We start from the raw sequence: 24,156 nt of genomic DNA on the forward strand, positions 1-24,156 counted from the left end.
CACACCCACTATGGTGAAGACTGCTGTATGTTTCCCCCAACCATTTTCTTTCCCTGGACTACATTTCCCAGCATCCCTTGTAGCTGGGTGTGGTCACATGACTGAATTCTGGCCAACAGAACATAAGTTAAAGTGACATTCGTACTTTCCAGGCCTGCCACAAAAGACATCCCTCCAGACTTCTTCATCTACAGTGGACTCCACAGGCTTAGGGGAGGGCAAAGCCACTCTAGGGAAGGAGTCTGATTCTCTCAATGAGTTCACATGAGGCTGCCCCACCAGAAACACCCTCACTGGTCTATAACATGTGTGAGAAAAATGCTTTGAAGCCCCTTAGTACACTGAAGCCACTGAGAATAAAGGTCTTATTTGTTACAGCAGCTAGCATGACCTGTGCTAACTTACACACCCCCCAAATGAAGGTTGGTTAACTCAGCAGCCTGCTGAACAAAGAATCTTTTGCTGAAGTTCCAGAGAGGAGAGGAGAGGAAACTGAGTCTCTGGATGCCTCACAGTACAACAGGTGTGCCAAACTCAGAAAAGCCTAGTGAAGCATCAAGGCTACATCCAAGGCCAGAGATTTAGCATCCACAAAATGCGTTCTAAGCCACGTCAAGTTCATATTTTGAAAAGAAGCATAAGCTCCATGGGAATTCCCTGGCGGTCCAGTGGTTAGGACTCAGCGCTTTCACTACCTGGGGGGCCCAGGTTCAACCCCTGGTCGAGGAACTAAAATCCCGCAAGCTGCGTGGTATGGTCAAAAAAAACAAAAAAAAGAAAGAAAAGAAAAGAAACATAAGCTCAATGATGAAGGGTCCAAGTTGCATCTCGAGCCCAAGACCACACCAATAACAAAGCCCCCATTTAGAAATCGCCATTACCATAAACGGGGTACCGGGCTTCCATGACAACCATGCACGGTGGGTACCTCTATCCCTACCTTTCCGATGAGAAAAGCTGAAGCCTACAGCTAACCTGACGACAGGAACTGCGGTTCACCACAGGCCACCACAGTGCTTAATTCTACATGACCCTGGAGGTGGGGGCCTGGAATAGATCAATGAGGGTGAGGACGCTGCCTGCCTCATCTACCACAGTGCCCGGCACATGGCAGAAATGCAGAAAATATGTATGTCCATGTTGCATTCACGAACAAACAGCTGCTCTTCTCACTTTTTACAGATGAGGCAATGAGGCCCAGAGAGGGCAAGTCACTGACTCAAGGTTACCCAGCAAATGACGGAACCACATTTCAGGTAAAGTTCAGACCCCCCCCGCACCCCGCAAAGCACTCACTGTGTCTCTTCTGCCAGCCTGTTCCCTAGTGTCCCTCACACTCACCCAGGGCCTGATCACACCAGCTTTTAAGCCTCGGGGCCCTTTTTCTGCTCTTCCCAACTTCCTCTCCTCTCCCCAATTAACACACTTTCTTTTGGCTCATTCACATCCTCCCAGGTTCCTCATTCACGAAATATTCATCCATTCAGCAATTAAGGCATGGGATATGTGCTGTGTGCCAGGCTCTGCCTAGAAGCTGGAGGGACGGCTGTGAACAAAACAAAGATCCCTGTTCACGTGGAGCTTACATTTTTGAGGAGGGTAAGGAGGGAAACAAAGAAAGTACAATATAACAGATTATACTAAGTATTTACAAATATTTAATTTACATGTATTTAGCTTTTATTTATTGAATAAATATCTAATAGATATTAGAATATATATGTCATGTATAGAATTATTTATCAATATTTAAAATACAAATGTTACAAAAGATTATGACATGTAAAATCAATATAAATGTAAAATAAATATTATGTCAGAAGTTGCTAAGTGCTGTGGAGGAAAAGCAATGAAAAAGAAGGACAAGGTATTTGTAATTTTAACTAGAGTCATAAAGGCAGGCTTGATTGAGGAGGGGAGGGAGGGAATCATGGAGCAGAGGAATAGCAAGCGCAAAGGCCCTGAGGTGGATGCGTGTCTGAGTCAAGGAAGGAGGCTAGTGAGGCTGAAGTGGAGTAAGTAAGGGGGAGAGTAGTTAGTGGGAGATGAGGTTAGATAGATAGATAGAAAGCCAGGGGTCAGATCATGAACTAAAAATATCATCAGCTAAAAGGCAGAAACAACCCACGTGCCCATCACCTGAGGGATGTAGATAGAAACAAAATGCGGTACAGCCACACACTGGAATATTATTCAGTCTTGGAAAGGAATGAAATTCTGATACATGATCGATGAACCTTGGCAACGTTATGCTAAGTGAAATAACTCAGACTCAAAAGGACAAATATGGTATGATTCCATTTAAATGAGACCATATGGGACCTCCCTGGCGGTCCAGTGGATAAGACTCTGCGCTTCCACTGCAGGGGGCACGGGTTCCATCCCTGGTTGGGGAGCTAAGATCCCACAAGCCGCAGGGCGCAGCCAAAAGATAAAATAAATTTTAAAATGAGATGCATAAAATAGGCAAATTCATAGAAACAGAAAGTAGATGAGAGGTTACGAGGGGCTGGTGGGAGGGGAGAACAGGGAGTCATTGTTTAATGGGTACTGAGTTTCTGTTTGGAATGACGAAAAAGTTCTGGAAATGGATACAGGTGATGGTTGCATAACACCATAAATGTACTTAGTGCCACTGAACTGGACACTTAAAAATGGTGAAAATGGTAAATTTTATGGTATGCACATTTTCCCACAATTGAAAAGCAATAACAGCTAACATGTTGCATTAGATGCATCAGGCACTGCCCTCAAAGCTTCACTATGTTCATTCATTTACCCCTCCGACAACCCAATAGGGGAGGTGCCTTCTAAAGCAGCGCTGCCCCCCAGAAAGGCGATGCAGGCCACATATGTGATTCTAAATTTTCTAGTGGAAAGAAGAGGTGAATTGAACGTATGTTAATTTCAAGAATACATTTTATGTAATATGATATATACAAACATGATCATTTCAACGTGTCATCAATATAAAAATAGTATTAATGGGGGACTGACTTTTTTCCCCCTTCCTTCGAAGTCTTTGAAATTTTTAACACTCACAGCTCACCCAGTGGTTAGTGCATTGGTGAGCAGAGTTCTTGGGCGAGCTCGGGAGGGCTCTGAGCAGAGAAGGGCCGTGAGCTGACTCAGGTTACAACAGGGTCTGGTTGGCTGAGTGAGGGAAATAGCCGGTGGGGGGCAGGGGATGGAGGGAGCCCCAGGGGTAAGAGACTGAGATGGTCCAGGCGGGAGGTGATGGTGGCTGGACCAGGGTGGGCGCAGCGGGGGTGGGGAGACAGGCCGGACCGTGGAGATCTTCCACAGGCAGAGCTCACAGGCTACATTGCTGGACTGACGGGGTGCAGAAGACAGAAGGATAAGGGGCACCCACACAACAGTGTGACTAAAAAGGGCTTAAGATGGTAAGCTTTATGTCATGCGTTGTTTATCACAATAAGAAAAATTAAACTTGGGAGTTCCCTGGCGGTCCAGTGGTCAGGGCTCAGCGTTTTCACTGCTGCAGCCTGGGTCTGATCCCAGGTTGGGGAATTAAGAGCCCGCAAGCCGAGCAGCAGCCATAAATAAATAAATAAAATTTAAAAAGAGAGACAAAAAAGAGTCAAGGATGGTGCCAAAGTACCTGACCCAGGCCACGGGGAGGATGGACCGAGATGGTGACGAACTGGAGGGGGCAGACTTTACTTTTGTTCATTTGCTTGGGGGGTGGGGGTGAGGGGTCCGACGTGTTAAGTTTGAGGTGCCTCTGAGACAACCCAGTGGAGGGCTTGGCAGAGCGGGACGGGCTGGAGACAGAAGTGAATAAAATCTGCCCTTAATTCCTCTCCTGCCCATTTCCAGGGCATGGCTTCTGTCTTGGTTCCCTTGACACCGTGTCCAGCCGCGCGAGGAGCATCCTATCACAGGGCAGGCCCCAGCCTGGCCCATCATCACGTTCCCCCTTCCTCCCTCATCACCAGTCACAGCCCAACACAGCCTCCAGGCTCCCAGCTTTTGGGGAACAGGCTTCCAGAAGCCTCCCTGCCCACTCCTACCACCCACCCGGCTTCCCCGCCTTTGGAGCCCATCAAGGCTCCTACCACCCACCCGGCTTCCCCGCCTTTGGAGCCCATCAACACTCCTACCACCCACCCACCCATTCTGCGTCGTCTAGCGAGGAGCGCGGAATCCGAATAGTAAACACCATCCAACGTCGCCAAACAGTACAGGCAACATGCACCCTGGGGGGTGGGCAAGCGCGAGACAGAATATATATTCTAAGAGGTCCAAGAGCCTTTATTCAAAACCTTTGAGGGGAGATGCTTTCCAAAAAGCAGATTCTTTCTCAGACTTTGCCAGGTGCTGGGATGCGCACCTGTCTATGACGGAACACCCACAACCAGCTCTGAGACGCCACCCAGTAATCAAACACTAATATTTCTGCAGCCAAATGTATGAATATTCACATGGAGAGCAAAGACAGACCACAAACAGCTTGGCTTCGGGTCAGGTCCTGCTGCCTGTTGAGTCACTGCAGGCGAGCTGCCGTTATCCTTACTGATGGAGGTGGTGTTACTGTGAAAGCACGCCTTGCTCGCTGGTTGATCTAAGAAGGGAAGAGTCTTTGTGCTAAGCCCAAGGCTCCCCCAAGGCCTGGAAGCGGGGAGCCCCTGAGCTCAGGTCAGACAAACCTGGCTTCAAATCCCCGCTCTGCAATTTCCTGACCCTGAGCAACCGACCTCATTTCTCCAGGGGTCTCTGTCCTGGGTGGGGGGCGGGTCTGGAAGGATCTGGCTGTTGCCTATAAGCCTTAAATCAACAACAATGACAGCAGCAGCAGCAATAATAATAATAGTGGCTGACCTTTATGGAACCCTACTCTGGTCCAGGAGGGCCCTGAGCTCCATGTGGCCACTGTCTCATTGCCTGACCCTCATCCCTCTTCTGAGAAGCAGCTTCTACTGTTATTTATCCTCTTTTAACAGAGGCCTGGCGCAGCTGGCCTGAAGAAGGAGACAGCGGGGGCTCCAAGTCCAAGTCTATCTGCCACAGGGCCTAAGCATGTCCAAAGCATGGATCATGCCTGTCCCTAGGTCAGGCCGCCCCGTCCCTGACGCTGATCCCCTCCCAGTGGGGATAAGTTAGCCAAACAACCACCCGTGTGCTGTCTGCTTCCTGCTGAACCCTCCCAAACAAGCCCCAAGGGGGAGGTAGGTACTATTACTTTACTCCTTAGCTGTACCTCGATATGTCCCACATGCATGGAGTGCCCACACATGCAGTCTCCAGGCCAATACAGGCCACTTCTTGGTCCAGCCAGAGCTCACACCAGGGCTGTACCAGGCCTCCTTCTGGCACCTAGAATAGCCTCTGGCCTCTCCTTTTTTGGTTCCTCTGAAAGCTTCACCTTCCTTTGAGCTCAGAGGCCGCTCCAGAGGCTGCCCCGCGTTTCCAGGACCAAGAGTTATTTAAGTAGCAGGACTTGGGCTGATTCTCGCCAGCATCTCTAGGGCCTGGCACGAAGCAGTCACTCAGTAAATTCTGGTTGCTGTTTGCAAGGGATGAGAATAGTGAGGCCTTTCTGGAATGCCGTTTGCCAGGGCCTCCTCAAACCTCAGCACACGCTTCCCTTTGCCTTAGCAAGTCCTCTTCCAGGAATCTGGCCAGTAGAAACGCTCTTGCACAAGCAACTGCAGGTGTGGATACAAAAATGTCAGGTCGGGTCACTCCCCTGCTCAAAAGCCTGCCATGGCTCCCATCTCACTCAGGATCAGAGCCCAGGTCCTGGTCAAAGACGCAGAATGGAAACTCTAAGGTAATAAAGAGGTAGCATGAATCATCTCCTAATGGAGATAAGTTGGAAGGCCACATTACTCAGTTAATCTAAAGGAGGCAGGAAACGAGAGAATAAGGAACAAAGAACACCAGAGATAAACCAAAAATGAATAGTAAGATAGAAGATTTCAACGCAGCCGCATCAGTAACGAGGGCAAATACGAACGGTCTAACCCTGCACTGTCCACTCAGAGAGGCCTCATGTGACTGCCCGGCCCTGGGAACAGAGCTAGTCCAACAAGATGTTCTGAGTGGAAAATGCACACTGGATTTCAAAAGCTCAGTGCGGGGCGGAAGGGGGGAAACACTGTACAACACGTGTTGGCGAGGACGTGGAGAAATCGGAACCCTTGTGCGTTACTGGCGGGAATGTGAAATGGTGCAGCCACCGTGGACAATAGTGATTCCTCAAAAAGTTAAAAAGAGAATTACCAGATGACCAAGCGACTCCATTCCTAGGTATATATCCAAAAGCATTGAACGCAGACTCAGATACTTGTATGCCAATGTTTATAGCAGCGCTATTCGCAATATCCAAAAGGTGGAAGTAACCCAAGTGTCTGTCTGTTATTGGATGGATAAACACAGTGTGGTCTATTCAGACAATGGAATAGTATTCGGCCTTAAAAAGGAAGGAAATTCTGATAGATGCTACGAATGTGATGACTATCCTTGAAGACATTATGGTAAGTGAAATAAGCCAGACACAGAAGGATAAATACTGTATGAGTCCACTTATATGAGGAAGAAGTGGTCAAATTCATAGAGAAAGAAAGTAGAATGGAGGTTACCAGTAGGTGGTGGGAGAGGGGGATGGGGAATTATTGTTTAAGGGGCACAGAGTTTCTGTTTGGAAGGATGAACAAGTTCTGGAAATGGATAGCGGTGATGGTTACACAACATTGCAAACATACTTAATGCCACTGAATTGTGCACTTAAAAATGGTGAAAATGGGAAATTTTATGTCACGTGCATTTTACCACAATAAAAAAGACTGTAAAATATCTCATTAGTGACTCCTAGACTGATTACATGTTGAAATAATAGTATTCTGTATATAACAGGTTGCATAAAATATATTCACATTGCCATGGCTGCTGAGCCTGCGCGTCCGGAGCCTGTGCTCTGCAACGGGAGAGGCCACAGCAGTGAGAGGCCCGCGTAACGCAAAAAAAAACCCCAAAAAAACAAACAAACAAAAAATATATATATTCACATTAATTTTCCCTATTTCTTTCTCCTGTGGCTACCAGAAAATTTTAAGTAACGTATAAGTGGCTAGGATTTTCTTACTGGACAGCACTGGTCTCGACATTCCAATCATCAAAAGGATAGAGACTATTTGCTGTCTGCAAGAGACACACTTTAAATGTAAGCACACTTTAAATATAAAGACATATATAGGCTCACAGTAAAAATTGGAACCAAAAAAAAAAAAACAAATCCATAGGGTAGAGGTTAAATAAATTACAGAATACTACTCCTTTAGTTTGCTAAAAGAATGGGTTCTGGGGGGAGGGGTGGGGGACGGATGAATTGAGAGTCTGGGATTAGCAGATGCAAACTATTATATACAGAATGGATAAACAACAAGGTCCTGGGACTTCCCCGGCGGTCCAGTGGTTAAGACTCTGCGCTTCCAATGCAGGGTTTGATCCCGGGTTGGGGAACTACGATCCCACATGCAGCACAGTGCAGCCAAAAAAAAACTTAAAAAACAAACGAACAAACAAACAAAAACAACAACAACAAAAAAAACAATGTCTTGGGGACTTCCCTAGTGGTCCAGTGGTTAAGAATCTGCCGTCCAACGCAGAGGACGTGGGTTTGATCGCTGGTCAGGGAGCTAGGATCCCACATGCCTCGGGGCAACTAAGCCCTCACACCACACCTAAGCCCGTGCACGCCCCAACTACTGAGCCCACGTGCTCTGGAGCCCACTTGCCCATGCACCGCAGTGAAGATCCTGTGTGCTACAACTAAGATCCGACAAAGCCAAAAATAAATTAATTAATTAAATAAATATTAAAAAAAAACAAGGTCCTACTGTATAGCACAGGGAACTGTATTCAATGTTCTGTAATAAACCACAATGGAAAAGACTATGAAAAAGAATGTAAATATATATGTATAACTGAATCACTTTGCTGTACAGCAGAAATTAACACAACATTGTAAATCAACTATACTTCAATTAAAAAGAGTGGAGCTCTAGATTGCTGCCATGGAAATAATTCTAAGACATTTGTTCAAGTTAAAAAGCAAGGCGTATAGGGGTAAGACAGGAATAAAGACGCAGACCTACTGGAGAACGGACTTGAGGATATGGGGAGGGGGAAGGGTGAGCTCTGACAGGGCGAGAGAGAGTCATGGACATACACACACTAACAAACGTAGTAAGGTAGATAGCTAGTGGGAAGCAGCCGCATGGCACGGGGATATTAGCTCGGTGCTTTGTGACAGCCTGGAGGGGTGGGATAGGGAGAGTGGGAGGGAGGGAGACGCAAGAGGGAAGACATGTGGGAACATATGTATATGTATAACTGATTCACTTTGTTATAAAGCAGAAACTAACACACCATTGTAAAGCAATTATACCCCAATAAAGATGTTAAAAAAAAAAAAAAAAAGCAAAAGCAAGGTGTAGAATAATTCATATGGTACGTGTGACCAAGAGGATAAAAATGTATGCACAGAATAGAGGGGTAGAAAGAATGCACCCTCTCCTCTGGAGAGGGCAGGACAAGGGGACAGTGAAAAGACTTTCGTAGTGTTATATATGACTTTTTTCCGTGTCTAATTAATTCATACAGCTCTGCCCTCAAATTGGCAAACCCCAAAGAGTTAAGGAATCTGATCTTAGCCTCGGCATCCAGTGCAGGGCCCTTGAAGCAAGTCGGAAATTGTCCGGAAACCACTCTACCCCTTGCTACTCAAAGGAGCAGCCTCAGTGTCCCCTGGGAGCCTGCTAGAAATGCAGAGTCTCAGGCCCACCGCAGACCCGCTGAATCAGACCCCCCATTTGAACAGGCTCCCCAAGGGATTCGTGTGCACGGTCAAGTTTGAGAAACTGTTGATCGGCAACACAGCCCGATCTGTCTGCACAGATTTAGCAGGTACAGACTAAAGGCTGGTCAGTGATGATAATAGCAACCACTGTGATAGTAACAGCAACCAGCACTTTCAACGGGCTTATTAAGTGCCAGGCGGTACCTTATCTCAATGAAACTCCACAGACATCCCACCATGTCGCAGATCATCTCGATCTACAACCCCACATCTGCAATTCCAACCTCCAAAAATCTCTAAAAGCCATCCCTTTGTTTTCCCCTTTACTCACTGTGGGGCAAAAGCTAACCTGCAATGACTATCCTTATGTATCCTTCTGAGTGTAAAACAGCCACAGATATATTAGCAGCAGGAATAGTATTTGCTGCAGAAATCTTTAGCCTATCTGGGGAAGGGGAGCTGCCCTGCCTGGCTGAGGGCCGTTTCACCTCATTCCAGCCTGCACTGTGGTCTGAAATATTCTGAATGTTGACATACCTCGGAAGCTGGTTACTGCCATAAATTTGCAGCACATCTGTTGACATGTGACATCACCTATGAAAACTCCGAGAGGAAGGCATCAGGCTCCCCCTCGCTGATGGGGAAACTGAGGCTGCGAGAGGTGGTGGGCCCCTGCTCCAAGTTCCGCAGCTGCCTCCAGGCCAGATCTGCCTCCAGGGTCCTGACCCCTTCCATGCAGGTCTCACCATTAGTCACCCACCCGGGCTCACAAACTCACAAACACATCCGAGGAAGCTGGGGGCGCCACAGTTATGTTAATGAAGACACCACAGAGGGTAAAAAGGGAAAGAGGAGGGTGGGACGGCACCTTGCTGAGCCGGGGCCTCCACTGGCTAAGCTGAGACCCAAGCTGGATCCCAGGGCAAAAAGTGGAGTGGAGGGGGGCGGGGCAAAGGCAACTTCCTGACTGTGGGCTTTCAGTCCTGGTCCCTGTAACAAGCAAACAGTGAGGCTTTATGGCTAAAAGCCTGGGCTTTGGGGCCAGACTGCGCCCCCCAGGGTGGGGTGGGGGATCCCCAGTCTACCCTTTAGCAGATGTGTGACGCTGGGCAAGTCACTTAACCGCCCAGTGCCTCAGTTTCCTCATCTGTAAAATGGGGATGCTCACTGCACCTACCTCCTAAGGTCCTAACGTGAGTAACTGAGTCAGGACTTGTGAGGGCCCTAGACTGGTGCCCATGGCCGTGTGGGCTGTTATTATTATTGTTGCTACAGTCATGAGCTGTGGAAAGCTCCTAACTGGATCCACAACACCCCTCAAATCCTCCGCCAAAGGTTGCGATGTTGAGTCAAGCATGCGTTTCTCTGGGGGAAACGTCGGAGGCCTCCGAGCAGGTTCCCCAAAGGACCTGAGCCCTCCTTCCCCCACACTAAGGACTACCTCGTGCTCTTAAGACCTTGCCCTGGAAAAGATAAAAGGCGGCTGCCTCTCCCAGCTGGGGCAGGACGGCCAAAGCTCTCGCCCTCCCAACAGCTGGCAATACCACCGGCCTCCCCCTCTCCTGCCCCCCAGCTCCTGCCACCCTCTCCTGTCTCCAAGCAGGTTTGCACTGGCCTCCTGAACTCCTTCCCAACTGCACAAACATCTTTCTTCTGCCTTCACACCCCTCTCTTCCTCGCCTCCTGACCTGTAAGGAGCTTCACTCTTGAGCCCAACCCAGCACTGCCCCTCCTCCCTCTTCTCCTAGAATCTTCCTTCGCTCCTTTCCTTTTCTCTAAGCCTGCTCAGATCCTAAAACTCTCTAAGCCTGGTCCCTCATTCATGCAGTGAATACTGAGTCTGGACGCATTCCCAGTCAGGTCCGGGGGAAGAATCCTCATACAGAAATAAACCGTGTGACATGGAGGAATTTGGACAGGGTAGTCCAGGAAGGCTTCCCAGAGGAGGCGGTATTTAAGCAGAGGCCTGCAGGACAGGACGAGGAGCCCAGAGACAGGAAGGAATGGGAGAAGATCACGGCAAGTAGAGGCAAGGGCAAAGGTGGGGAGGCAGGAACAAGCTGGGTGCGGGAAGAAAGCAAGGTGAAAGGGCAGGAGATGAGGTCAGGGAGATAAGCCCAGGCCAGACTAATGGGGCTCTGTGGGGGGAGGTGAGGGTTAGACTTTCACCTGAGGGCACTAGGGAGCCATAAAGGGTAGCAAGATTTTTTTTTTTCAATCTCTGGCTGCCAAGAGCTCCATCTGCCTGCCTGCCTTCCGTCCGTCCGTCCATCCATCCATCCACGAAGCCATCCTTCTCTCATGACTTCTCACCATATTCCAGTCTGGCTTCCGCCCCTACATACCCATCAAACCCAGGAAATCTTTGCTTCCAGAACAGCTTCATCCAACCCAGGAGGCCTGTCCTCAGGTCCATGGAAGTTAAACCTCTCTAAAAACTCTCCCACTTTGTTCCTGAGACACTGATTGTGCCTTATCCTGCTCCTCCCTTTCTCTGTTTTGGCCAGAGAAGCTCCCACCCCTCCCTACATGTGGGTGGCCGCCTAAGTTGACTCTCCACCCTCTCTGGTCCTCTCCCCGGGAATCATCCCCATCCCTGGGACTTCAGTGATCACTCCGTGTCACCGTCTCTCACTCATCATGCCTCCAGTTCATTCATTCATTCCGTCTGCACCTCACCACCAGCCGAGAGGGTGCTGGAGCTTTACTCTCTGGGGTTTGTGTTCCCCAAACTACAGACACCACTACAGCATCTCAAGAAAGGGCACCTGCATCCACTCAGTTGCTCAGGCCAGTGACTTTGGATCATCCTGGACTCCCTCTTTCTCTTACCTGCCATCAACAAAACCAAAGCACCCCAGATCTCAGCCCCAGTGTCCTGGGCCCTCTTTCCCCGTGAAGCTTCAACTGGCCTTTGTGCAAAGCATGCCAGGTTTCTCTCTGCTAGAAATGGCGTGGAGCCCAAAGCCTGCCCCCAGAAGCCCTCTCCTCCAGGAAGCCTGCCCTGATGCATCAACATACCCCAGAAGCAATGCCTCCTCCTGGCCTCCACCAGCCCAGCTGACACTCCTGAGACACTGATCTCACCTTGCAGGGAGGATGGGTGTGTTTTGGGCTTACCCCACTCCCCTGTCCCGAGTGCAGAGCTCTGAGGCCCGGCACAAGGGAGGCCTGCTATGTGGGTCTGAATTAACCAGTACGACGCGCCTGGATTTCAAATCCCTGCTCTGCCAGCAGCTAGCTGTGTAACCTTGGACAAGGCACTTCACCTCTCGCTGTAACAGGGAGAGGAAGGCAACCCGGGGGTCTGGCCCTGGGGAGAATTCTAAGCAAACCACGAAAACTGCACCGCACGGAGTCCCACGGCCAGGAGAAGCAACAGACAAGATGGACAAGTAACAACACAGGAGGCCTGAAAATGGGTGCTGGGCGAAAAAGACTCAGAAGGAGAAATACAGCAGGATCCTCTGTAGAAAGCAAAAATCCACCACACAAAGCAAACAATTCGCCAGGGCACAGAACAATTTGCCAGGGCATTGGGCCAGGGAAGGGAACGGGAATACAAGGGAATCTTATACATATATATATATATGCACTTGCATACATGTGTATACAATATATACATTTACTATATGCCTATTATACTGCTAAGTTTAAATTTACCACTAAATTATTACATAAAGTATAATAATATGTAACATATATTAATGTATGTGTGTGGGTATATATATTTTACCGTTCATTTGCTTAAAGCAGACTTCCATCAGGAACTCCCTTAAATAAATCTCCCTATTCTGCTACAGAGTCTGGCCGGGGGCTCTTCAGGCCCAGAAGCTGGCTCAGTGTTCCCTGTGACCAATGCAGACACAGCTTCCTGCCCCTTAAAGGTCGCAAAGAAAAAATAGGACTGTGGAAGGGGGACGGGCTCGGGGAGGGGCAAGGGCTGGGCAGATGTCAGGGAATTCTGCTGGTCCAGCTAAGGAGACAGAAATCTGACAAAGAAAAGCAGCTCCTCACGAAACAGCTTTGAGACTTTAGGTGGCAAAGCACAGGCAGCCCGGGAGGGCCCCAGAAACCAGAAGGCAAAGACGGAGGCAGAAGTTTCCCGGACATTTTTATCAACTTCGAGACCTGAGTCTTTCCCCATTTTAGCATCTCTGTAAAAGGCGGCGTAACTTACAACAAATGGCTCGCGTGAACACAGCATGTGTGGCTTCCAGTCCTGGTTGAACTGAGGAGGGCAGCACCTGAGTGCCCCCCTCCAGCCTCAGTCTCCCTGCTGAGCAGTGGGCAGTCCTGACCTGCCCCCTGGGCCCTGATTCACTCCCTCTCTGAAGACACTTAGGGAGCGAGTACTGGGCAGTGGGGAGGTGGCTAGGGTAGGATGGGCAATGTCCATGGACCAAGTGTCAAGTGCAGTTGGGAGACCCATGGCTGCCTGTCCTGGGTGAGGGGCCTGCCGGTGGAGCTTTGCCACTGCAGGCAGAGCCCTGCAGCTTTGAGGGCTGGGCTTCCTGAGCCAAGGAACCATGCAGGGGCCAGGCTTGATAAAAGTGGTGGGGGGATGGGCCGGTGGGGGCAATGAAGGCAGCTGAGCCTGGCTGGGGGCCTCTCGGGCCCCACCCACCAGGACTCCCAGGAGATGCGTGGCACCCCGAGATTGGCATTTTTGGTGCTTTGGAAGCAGGTGGGTCACACTTTTTAAGAAACACAATAGCGACTGCAAGCACAGGCTCTCTCCTCCCTTTCTCCATGCCTGTGACATGTCCATCCTTCAGTCAGTCAGTGAGTCAGTCAACAAACATTACAGGATTCCTACTGCACACCAGGAGCTGAGAACACGGGGCACATCATTTCCCTCCTGTAGTTTATAGAATCTAGTGAGAAAGCCAGGCCTGAAGAAAAGCTCACGGGATACCTACATCCCAATGGGGCTACGAGGGGTGGAACAGTGAAATGGGAGAGCATCCCTAGGCCAGAGGCTGAGGCTGGGAAGGGCACCCAGGGGAGGGGTGAATGGGATGATGAGACTTCAAGGCGGGGCTGGGGGGGCAGATTTCTCTCTCCCAAGAGAAAGGAGGTAAAGCCTTCCCAAGGACTCCTGCTCAGTGATAAAAAGGCTAAATCTCAAAACAGTGATGCTGAGCTGAGGTGCTCAACCCAAAGGACCACACAAGTCTGCGAGATTCAAGAAGAGGCAAGGCAGATCCACAACAGGATAAACGAGCAGCGGGCCAGTGACCCGCTGCTCTGGGAGGGGGTGTTGACTGTGAAGGGGCACAAAGCAACTTTTTGGCTGCGATGTGAACGCTCTGGATATCTATGGGGTGTGGATTACACAGGCTGCTAGGGTTTGGCAAGACTCATGGAGAAGCACCCTTAACCTCTGTGTATTTCATTGTATGCCAATTACACTCAATGAGAGGATGGGGGAGAAATACATACATACATACATACATACACACACACACACACACACACACACACAAAGAAAAAAAACTTTCTGTGAAAGGGGGTGCGTGGGGGCTTCCCTGGTGGTGCAGTGGTTGAGAGAGTCCGCCTGCCGATGCAGGGGACGCGGGTTCGTGCCCCGGTCCGCGAGGATCCCATGTACTGTGGAGCGGCTGGGCCTGTGAGCCATGGCCGCTGAGCCTGCGCGTCCGCAACGGGAGAGGCCACAGCAGTGAGAGGCCTGCGTACCGCCAAAAAAAAAAGGGGGATGCGTGTCCACAAAAGCGGGAGGGCACTGGGCATGCTCTGGGGACAGAAGTGAGGTCACCGTGGCCAGAGCCTGCTAGGCCGAGGGGAGCCTGGCCTGACCCCGTCACCTAGCCTGGAGGGCTTGGTGCTCGAAGATGGGTGAGGTGCCTTGAAGGACAGGAGGGAGGTTACAGTCTAGCCAACTGCCACAATCATCCCGTGAGCATCTGTGAGCAACAGCCTGCCCAGTACCACATAGTGGATGAGAGGCAGGGAGGCATCCATCCTCTGGAAAGGGGGCTCCAGGGACCTTCGATCTGCAGGTGTCCTGGAGGAACGGACCACTTTTACCTCCAAGCTGCGGAGGCCACCGGGGCTCCCTCCAGGGCCCCAGGGGTCATTAAGGAGGGTCCCACAGCCATAGAGATGTTCCTTCCTCACTCCGCACCCAAGGCTGCCAGGATGGGACATAGGGGACACAGGAGGCTGGGTGGGGGGGTGGTTACCTAGAAGTCAACAGCCCCCTCCAGCCCCTCGAAGGACAAGAAACACTTTGAAGGAGAATTATAGAGAATGGAGTGAGCAAAAGGAGGGGATTAAGGCAGCCAGGCCTGGTCAGGGGCTCCAGGGATATAACCCTTCCTCTGACCCTCTTAACCCTGGAAGGAGCGTTTGGTTACAGCCTCCACGGAAGTGATAACTAACTACAGTGACAATGGTGACTGCTACCTTCTGCAGAGCGCTTACTCTGAGCCAGGCACTTGCAAAACACTTTTCCACTCAGGACCTGATTTAACTGATGCAAAAGCTCTTGAAAGAAGCATCGATTTATTATTCCTGTACTTCTGGTTCTCTAATCTGGAATTAGAGAAAGGAAGTAACTTGCCGCCAAGTCACAAGGTTAGAAGGGGCAGAAAGAGGACTCGAACCCGGGCAGCTGACCTAGTAACCCCTCATTGCCAGGGTCATCTGTCCATCCCCCTGCCACTGGCCCACCTTCTCTGACTGTGATTTCTGCCCAGAATATCAGAACGCACTTCCAGGCATAAATCCCCAAGCCCGTGTGATCAGAAACAGCGACCAAGGTGCAAAGCCTGGGGTGGCCAAGACAGGATGGGAACACAGATCAAGGACAACCTGACCAAAGTTTACTACCCGCGGCCTCGATTTCCCCAATCTATGAAATGGGCCTAATGTCTCTTCCATCACAGAACAGGATAGATCCCGGAGGTGATGAAACAGATTCTGGATACCAAAAATAATAACACCATTAGTAATGAGAATGATACAGTTGAACTGATATGATATCTGGAATCTGCTTAAACGTACTCCAGTAGAAAAGGGAAAAGAAAGCGCAGGGTGGCGCGGAGGGTGGGGGTGGGGGGAGGGATCAGTAGAAAATTGGTGAAGCTGGCGATGGGTACACAGGGGTTGATTATTTTATTCTCTCAACTCTTGGTGGGTACTTTAAAATTTCCATGATAAAAAATTAAAATAATAACAAGCAAAGTGAATTTTCACCGCACTCCTGCAAGCCAGGGCCTGTCTTAAAAGCTTTCTACATCTTCACTCATTTAAGCTTCACGAAGACCCCATGAGTTCTGTTACAGATGAGGAAACTGAGGCCCAAAGGGTATTTGATTGCCTTGGAACCTTCCCTCTGATTAAAATGCCAACATTGACTGCACGGGGTTTTAGGGGAAGGAGGCAAGGACGCAGGTATCTTAATTCCACGGGAGATTTCTCTCCATCATCATCACCACCATCATTACCATCATCACCACCAACACCATCACCACCAACACCATCACAGCCACTGACATTTTCTGAGCACTTGTGATATGTCGGGCACTGTATTAAGCGCTGAACACCCATGAGCACACAGGTAGGTCTCCCATCACAGCCGTTCTTCCAGATGAGGAAAGCGAGACCCAGAGCAGGACAGCCCTGTCTGTCCCCAGGGCCAGGCCGCCGCAGCAGCCTGCCCTGTGCCCTCCGCTGCTGTGCGGTTTAGAATGCCAACAATGTTCCCTATGTGCCTTTCAGGAAGACAATGGAGAGCTTTCAGAGTGGCGAAGTCAGCGTGGGGCCCACAGGAGAACAGTAATCATAGTGAAGATAACAGTAACATCAGATGCTCCTTCCTGAACGGCTACTGCACGCCCGGCTGGGGAAGGCAGTGCTTCCGTCGGTCCTCACAGCCCACCTGCCAGGGAGCTGTCATGGGCCCATTTTACAGACAAGGAAATCGAGACCCAGAAAAGGATCGCTTGCCCAAGGTCACGCTGCAGGGAAGTGGAAAAGCCAGCATTCCCTCCCCTGCCTGCCGGTAAGGTGGCTCACAGCCCAGAATTGAGGGGTTCCTGACCCCAGGAGACAGAACTGCCATAGAATGACAGATGACACCTCCACTGAATGGCTCAGCTAGGCTACCCATGCACCTTGATGGGTATTATTTAATCCTCACGACAACCTTTCCAAAAGTAGGTACTGAGGTGAACCCATTTAACAGAGGGGACAACTGAGGCCCAGAGCCAGCAAGCCCCCTGCCTGCATCCATTCAGCCAGCAATCGAATCAACAGCGCCCCCATCCTTGACCTCTACACCAAGTGGCAAGCTCAGGGTGCAGGCCACAGGCAGGAAGGAAGGGGCAAGGAGGTCACAAGAGGCAAAGACGATGGATGGGTGGGATGACTTGAACAGGAGCGGAAACGATTTCCTTCAAGCTACAGCTCCACAGGTGCCTCCTAAGAGTGACCGAATGACAAATCGCAGGCTCTTGACCCAGCAACCCCGCCTCCAGGAGTTTATCCCACTGGCATACCCACTTCCCAGTAAGACAAATGGATGCATGCCCTCTGGCTCTGCACGCTGAAACTTTAGGAAACACCTCCATATCCGTGCTGAGTCTAGGAGGATTTGCCCACACTGAGGAATACAACACAGCTGAGAAAAAGCCAAAGAAACCCCTCCACGTATTGTGCACATCTCCCAGGGAGATGAAGTGAAAGAAGCAACGTGCAGAACGATGGGAAGAGGGTACTACCATCTGTGTAAAATAAATATTTTTTAAGACATACACATGTATATAAATGTGTGCGCACAGAACATCAGGATTGAGGCGGTGCTCTGGGGAGGCGAGTTGGGGGACCAGGGATGCCCCAGAGGGTAAAGGGGGAGACTTACTATGTTTGAGATTTTGAATTTGTCCCACGTGGATGTATCAGTTAGAAAAAAAGAGAAAGAGAGAAAGAAGCTGCTTCCCCCTTGGAGCCTTTGCAAACCACCCAGACAAAAGGCATCAAAGTCCCCCAGCGGCCTTGAAGACAACACTTCTCTCTAGCCTCCTCCCGATTGGGTCCCAATATCATAACTGGGCCCCAGCGTCATGGCACACAGTAGGCCCTCAGGAAGTTTAATCGGGAACAATTAAAGACAGACAGGCCCTCTCTCCAGCTTCTCCTGCCAACAGATCCCCCGCCACCATGAATACCTGCAAACTCAGGACACAAAAACTGTCGCCAAACTAGAAATGTCTTAGAAAACCTTCTCTTTTCCCGTCGGGGGCTCTTGCATGCCACTGAGACACAAAGGCTTCAGTCAATGGGGATAAAACTCTATTGGTGGTACCCCAGGCAGGGGAGAAGTCTAGGGAAGGAAGGAGGAGGGAATCCTTGGGGACCAGTCAACCAAACATTTCCCATGTGTCTCTAGTGTGACACATCCTACGCTGGGGAGCCAACTGAGACAGGCCCTCCACCCTCACAGAACGGGGACAAACTTGGATATGACCCGGTGAAAAAGGGGGGCAAGTCATTAGGATTGGGGGGAGAGCATTTTATATCATGGATGTAAAACAGGCAACTTGCTGTTTCCACTAAGAGTCAGGGAGCCTGGTGGGGGAAAGACCCCGAAGAGACAGAGGCAAGAGAACCATGCCCCCCCAACCTCTCCCCTGCAGGGCGGGAGAGGGAGAAAGGCAGCCCCTCACTGCTTTCCAGGCCCAGGCCGGCTAGAAAGGAATGCCATGTTTTCCTGTTTCCAATTAACTTCCCCCCACCAGCAGCCCTCTGCATTCTTCAGACCAGGAGTCAAGACAGCCACGGGGGAGAGCTGGGAGGGCGGGAGGGAACTCTGATGGTGGCTGGGCCTGGAGCTCACAGGTGACCCCCCCAGGACCCCGGGGTACCCACACACACCCCAGGACCCTCCTGCCAGGCCCCCTGGGCTTAGTGCTGACCCCTGGACCCTTTCACAGACTCTCACAGGGGAGAGGGGGAAGACCCCACATCCCCAGGGAAGGTTGGGGAAGGCCCCTGAGGCCTCTGGGAAGGAAGCGGGCAAAAAAGGGGGGCGGGGCATAGGCCTGTCACTCTTGGGCCTCACACTTCCCCCCTTTTCCACCGCCACCCTGCCCCCCCAAAAATCAGTTCCAACTTTCAGGAAGCACTCACCCTAGAGAGACCTACAGCCCCTCCCCTCCTGCCCCCACCCCACAGGAATTATGATTACTTATGAAGCCTGTCACCTCAGGAAGGTATTTGCAGGGTGTCCCTCAAAGTGTTAGCCCCTCTCCAATCACACCCCCGTCCCTGAAGTCTGGGCTGGAGTCCCCTCTCAGCCATGGAACAGGTTTCCGCTGGACTCGGTTTCCTCATCTGTAAAATGGCAAGATCGCCCCATATTGCCCCCCTCACTGGGTAAGCTGGGCCCTCCCCAGCCCTTCCCCTTCCTCCCCCCCCCCACAGCCCACCGGCCAAATGTGTATTCGGCACCAGTAAGTGCTGAAGGGGTGGGGTCCCAGAGAGCTGGAGGCTGCTGAAGGGGTGGGGTCCCAGAGAGCTGGAGATGGAGAGTCACCAAAGTGGAACTCCTTACTGCCTGCCCTCACCCACCACCACAGGGAATTCCTCCAGGGTAGATGCCTTTTGCCATTCACCCTAAAATACCCAGCACCCAACTTTCCTCCCCACTCCTACAGGCCTGCCATATCCCCGTATGCTGAAGGAGAAATAAAAATAACACGTTTGGATAAAACTTTCAGTCACCGCAAGGTCAGTTAAGGAAGCTCTACTGATCCCCACCTGCAGATGAGGAAACTGAGGACCAGTGACTGAGGTTACAGAGTGGGACAGGGAGTCTGCCACCCAGGCTGAGAGGAGAACGGGCAGGGGAGTTCTCTGCCAGCTACATCACGGAGCCACGGAGGGTCACAGGGCAGAGCGACGACGAAGGTCCCCGGCAGCTCAGATTCCCTCCCAGCGGGGCCGAGTCCCAGCTCAGGTGGAACAGGAAGAGGATGACAGAGGGGCCACCAACCAAGTGCCCCCCAAACCCCAGCCAGCGAGGCCCAGGGCCCCCCCGCTCCTGACTCCACACCTCCAATCCTCAGCTCCTGCAGGCAAACACTCTGCTCCAGCCACAGGTGAAAGCATCCTGCCCTCAGCCCAGCTTCCAGATGCTCCTTACCCCTTCCCCAAACGAGCACTCGGTGGGGGGGTGGGGGGGGCGGGGTGAATTCTGCCGCTCCTTCCTGGTATTATCTACATTTGAGACTCAACTGAAGTCAAAGGGACAAATTGCCAAAGAGGGGTACAGGAGAACCTAAGAGTTTTGAGCTGAGTTGGAAAAACCTGAGACGGTTACAGATTGGGGCTGTGTGACCCCGGGCAAGTCACTTAGCTTCTCTGAGCCTCCGTTAGCCTGTCTGCAAAATGGGAATCACATAACTGACCCAAATTCCTCCTCGGGTGGTGGCCAGTGGGTAGCGCACCTAACAGTAGCCAATCCCTAATGCTCTCTGGGTAGGAGATGTTATTTCCGCCTTCCAGGAGTGGGGGAGCTCTGGGGGAGGGGGGTGTAGCTAAGCACACCCCTTAAGTCTCACTGGACGCTGGCACATGGGAAGGGGGTGGCTCCTCAGCTGTCCTCCTCCCCTGTTCTCCCACCACCCTAGCAGGTCGGCGTTGACTGAGGCCCCCATCCCCACCCCAGGTGAGGGGAGAGGTGTGAAAGCACAGAGCACTTCTCAGAAGTCTCAGGCCGTGAAGTCTGGGGGTGTTTCTAAAAACTGTTTCCCTGACAAGCGCCCCCGGAAAGCAGGTGTGAGGGAAAAGCAAACCTTCAATACATCCCCAGATCTATACTATCGGAGGGCTGTGTGACAAAAGGGGCTGCCTGTCCGGACAGAAGGCCGAGCACGGGCAGGAGCCCCGGTCCAGGTACACCAGAGGGCTGGGACCTGTCACCCTGGCCTCCGGGGAGAGCTGACACAGCGGCCTCTGACCCCACCTCCCGGGAAGTTCAGCTGCTCAGAACCACAAAGCAAAACAAAGGGGTGCGGAGAGGAAGGAGCCGCCGTGCCTTCCAATCACCGCTGCCTCCCGAGCCCGCCCGCGGCTGCTCGCCCCGCTCGCCGTTGGCCGCGGACCAAGGCCTGGGCAGCCCGCGGTCTCTGGTCTCCCCGCGGCCGCCCGTGACAGGAGCCGGAGAAGCAGCCGAGGGGCAGCGAGGGATGGGAAAACCAGATGGCTCCATCCCTCCTCCCTCCTGCTCCATCCCTCCCTCCGGGTGCCCGCGGCCCGGCCGCCCTCCGCAGGGGCTAGGGGAGGCCTCGGGCCCGGCTAGTCCGGGCTCACCACAGGGAAAGGGCTGCCTTTGTCTAAAGGTCACCACCCGAGCGCGGTGCCCGGGCTGGGCCTGGTGCCTCCCATTGCTAGGCCGACGGGGTGGAGATGGGGGGCCGCCCCAAATCTCGGAGGTGACAGGGGTAAGGCTCACCTCCCTCCTCCCCCCACCCCCCGTAACGGCCCCCTCCGGGAACAACCAGCTAGCGGGGGCGGGGGTCAACTCCTTTCATTGCTGGGGGGTGGGGGACCAAGTCAACTCCTTTCATTGTTTCGGGGCGGTGGGGAGGAGGAGACCCAGTGGCTTCCTTCCGCATCCATCCCTCCCCAGCATGCCGGAGGCCCCGTTTCTCTCCGGCACCCCCGGAGGGATCTGAGGAGGGAGCGCAGGGGACGGGCGAGAGGGGGAGATGAAGGCTCGCCAGCTCCGGCCGGGAAACCACCATCCGCTGCCCCCATTGCCCTCTTCTTCCCCAAAAGGCAGGGAGCAGGGTGAGGGGAGGGGGGGGGCCCGGGCCGGGGGAGGGGGTCTCCCCACCCCTCCCCCCGTGGAACGTTAGGTCTCGTTTTTCCGCCGCTCCATTGTATCCCCGGCAGCCGGCGGGAGGGCCGGGGAGGCACCGGGCGCCGGGTTTGGGCAGGGGAGCCCAGGGTGGGTGGAGGGGGGGGTCCCCGCAGAATCGGGGCGGCGGTGATGGAGAGACGCGGGGGGTGAGGGGGGGCTGCCGGGGGTAGTGGGCGCCGAACAGAAAAAGAGGCAGCGGGCGATGCGCCCCGGTTGGGGGGCTAAGTGTGTGAGTGTCGGGGGGGTGGGTTCGGCCCCGGCTCCGGCTCCCCCCACACACACCCTCGCCGCCAACCCCCACTCCCCCCTCGCTTTTGCGCCCTGTCACAGCCCCGACTCGCAGGTAGAGAGAGTTAAGAGATTTAAAGAGAAATTGCTACATTGTGAGAAACTCACCCTGATGTTTGAGCAGCCGTCGGCGCGGGGTCTCCGAGACGGCCCCGCACGGGCTGCAAAGGGAGGACCCAGAAGGGGCCGACCGGCCGGGCCGGTCAGCGCACTGCCTGATCGCATGGCGGCCGCCCGGCAGCCTCCGCCAGGCCCCTGCCGCCGCCCCGCGCCGCGGCCCGGGCACCCCGGACCCGCGCCCGCTCCGGGCGGGACCCCTCGGGTTTGCAAAAAAAAAAAAAAAAAAAAAATTATTTTTTAATTACATGCAAAAGAAAAAAAAACCTTGCAGGTTTTGTGTTCCGCCCCCCCCTTTCCTCCTCCTCCTCCTCCTCCTCCTCCCTCCGCCCTCGCCGAGGGACGGGCTTGGGGGAGGCCCCGCCCCGCGACTCAGCAAACCAGCTTCGGCTCTGGGCGCCGAGCTGCGGGCCCGCGAACGAATGGGAGGCTGCGAACGCCCCGGGAGGGTGACCTCCGCACCGGCGCCGCCCCTTCCCCAGCCCTAGTCCCGGGGGTTCAGGGGCGCGCCTTCCCAGGCTACGGTGGAGTCCGCCGACTGCATCGAGCGATGCTCCGGATTAGGGGAAAAGGCTAAAGGGATTCGCCCTCCCGTATCCCGGGCGCCCAGCCCGTCTGGGGAGCGGGCGCGGTGCGCCCTGGGCGCGCCCCGACGCGGGGGATGGTCGCCGGGCGGGAGGACGCGACCTGGGGGAGCGCCGAAGGTTCGAAAAGGTAGCGGGAGTCGCGGCTGGAGGAGAGGGGAGCCCCCGCAGGTGGAATCGCGAAGGAGCCGGGAGTCGGAGCCAAAAGGGTGGAAGGCGCGGGGGCGGGGGGTGCTTTGGGGCTACTGGCCGGGACCCCGAACGCGGCTCGCTCACTCACCTCAATCGGTCTTTTGAGCTGCTACGCCCCGGGGAGGGCGCCGGGGACGTGGGTCCGACCTGTCTTAGAGTCTCCTCGAGGCCTCTCGGGCCGCGCAGATGGGACTCCCAGAAGCCCCGGGACGCCTCGGTGGTGTTGGGTCTGTTTCCGCCCCGCGGGGCCGTGTACGCCTTGCGGGCGTGACACTTCGATTCGCGCGTTCGTTCAGGGAACGCTTGCTGAGCGCCTGCTGTGTGCCCTGCGCCTTGCTCGGGGCCCATCGAGCGCCCAGACAGCTCGGAGCTACCCTGCCGGGGCGCACGGGCCAACGTGACTTATATTCTGGTCTCTTCTTACCTTCTGTTTCCCCGATGCCCTGGAAAAGCCATGTGTATACCGAAGCAGTTCAATAAATGTGTGTTGAATAAATGAGTGATTGAGACCAATGTTTTAAGCTTTAGAATTGATCCTGGCATCTTGGTGGCACTACGCGTATTATTTAAGAGACCACTGAGGTTAAGCGCGCTGACTCAAACCAGTGAGCCTGTGCTTCACATCCTGCCGCTTCCTTTGCTGTGTGACCTTGGACAAATTACTTCACCTCTCCGTGCCTCCATTTCCAAGAGGAAATAATTAATAGGCCTCATTTCATAAGTCATTAGAAGAAAATGTTCTCATGGAGAGCAGCATCTGACAGGAAGTGCCAGATAAGTGCTGTTATTATTTACTATTATAGTAAAAGGAAACTTTATCAATTCTAGAAGTGAACACGTGTTGCCTCAAATATAAGACAGTGGTCAATCTATAACTCATATAGTTGTAGTAATCCATGGCCCACTGAGGTATGTGACCCTTCCAGGAACAGCAACATACAAGGACATTATTTTTGTGCAGGTTGCCCTTCCATTTGCTAAGATTGAGCCACTGGGCTACACCTTGAGTATTCATTTACCTGGGTGCCATTTTTCCAGTCTTCACCAAGAAGAGATCTCCAGGAACTCCCATCTAGAGACCTTTAGTTATTCCCACCTTGCAGTGTAGAAAACTAAATTGGCTCAGAGAGGTGAAGCGTTTTGCCCAAGGTCACACAACCGGGAAGTGGGACCTGATCTGAGCTGGGTGGCACTGGTGTCTCTTGTTACAGCTGCCAACCCTGGGGGACTCGGAACTAGGGAACTGACTGGGGTTCAAA

The 24,156-nt window shown here is 52.8% G+C and overlaps 1 protein-coding gene across 5 annotated transcripts in view; it reads right to left on the reverse strand.

Annotated features, from left to right (window-relative positions):
* The window catches only part of BICRA (BRD4 interacting chromatin remodeling complex associated protein), a 76,512-nt gene extending 53,138 nt beyond the window's left edge, over window positions 1-23,374 (reverse strand). For 3 of the 5 annotated variants that reach the window (XM_032613841.1, XM_032613842.1, XM_032613836.1), the window contains exon 1: window positions 22,986-23,374. The gene's annotated coding sequence lies outside the window, so the exon portion shown is untranslated. Of the gene's footprint in view, window positions 1-22,112; window positions 22,278-22,985 lie in introns of those variants that run through there. The other 2 variants (XM_032613839.1, XM_032613837.1) reach the window with 1 other exon arrangement.
* Between the last annotated feature and the right edge of the window lie 782 nt (window positions 23,375-24,156).

This window comes from Phocoena sinus, chromosome 19, assembly GCF_008692025.1.
Source record: "Phocoena sinus isolate mPhoSin1 chromosome 19, mPhoSin1.pri, whole genome shotgun sequence".
Lineage (NCBI taxonomy): Eukaryota > Metazoa > Chordata > Mammalia > Artiodactyla > Phocoenidae > Phocoena > Phocoena sinus.